Raw genomic sequence first — 1,193 nt, forward strand, 5'->3', positions numbered from 1 at the left:
GCAGCCTTTTCCCTGAAAGTGACGGGCTTCAGGGCGCCTGGCGGCAGCTCCCGGCGGGAGACCTGCGGCTCTCGGGGAGGGCCGTGGGGGTGCCCCTACCCCTGGCGCAGCGTGGAGGGTGCCCCAGAGCCTGGACCCGGCCGAGCTGGGACGAGGCCCCTGAGGGCTGTCACGCCAGCCTGCGGGCGCGGACCCCAGCCCAGACCCCCACCCCGATGGTGGGGCGAGGCCGGCGCCGGGCCGGGGCGGGGCCTCCGCTGGCCACCCGAGGGCGCCGGGCGAGTCCCGGGGATTCCAGATGTTCGCCAGCTGTCCTGGCCGTTTCCGCCCTCTCCCTGACCTCGCATCCGCCAGGAAGCGTCCCCTCCTGTCCCCAGGCTCTGAGCCACCCCCACCTCCCTGCACCCCACTTCCTGAACAGAGGTGTTTGTGCAGGCCCAGCCCCCGGGGGCGCCTGCACTGGGGCCTGCTGCGCCCCAGCGGCTCCCCCCTCCCTTGCCGGCCTGGGGCGGGGCGCGGGGCCGGGGTGGAGGAGGCTGGGTCTGGGCTGGGGACAGGGGCCAGCTCAGCTTGCCTGGTGGGCCCTGGGGGAGGGGCTGCCCCCTCCAACTGATAATGGGGAGACAGCCCCACCTTGGGGGGGGGGGGGGTGGGACAAGAGGCCACGGCTGCTGCGGCTGGTCTGATCTGGGGGTGGTCTGGAGAGCGGACGGCAGGGTGGCACCCTTCCTGTGTCCGCAGGGCCAGCGTTCGGGCTTGGGGCTCCCGCGGGCTGGGGGTGGGGCATGGGGGTCAGGGCCCGGCCAGACTCAGGGCAAGGCCAGGGGCCAACAGCTCCTGCCCACTGACCTCTGCCCCAGCACCCTGTCTCTGGCCCCCAGGTTCCTGCGCTCCCCTGGAGAGCAGAGCAGGTGGGCCTGGCCGAGGGCACCCTTGTCTCTGACCAGTGTCCGAGTGGGCCTCTGGCATTATGCCCATTTCCCCTTGGCTGGGGAACCCAAACAGAACGCGGGGTGCCAGTATACTGCTAAGACAATATTCTCGGACACCCCACCCAGTCTGTGTGTCTGCAGGGTGCAGAGCCTAACCCTGACCCTGGCCGCAGCGGCTGGCTGAGTCCCCTGGGCTGCTGGTCAGAAGCCAGATGCCAGAGCCCGTGCTGCGTCCTCCGCCAGCACCCCCAGCCCCCCCCC

This window comes from Condylura cristata, unplaced genomic scaffold (assembly GCF_000260355.1).
Source record: "Condylura cristata isolate star-nosed mole 26May11 unplaced genomic scaffold, ConCri1.0 scaffold00022, whole genome shotgun sequence".
Classification (NCBI taxonomy): Eukaryota; Metazoa; Chordata; class Mammalia; order Eulipotyphla; family Talpidae; genus Condylura; species Condylura cristata.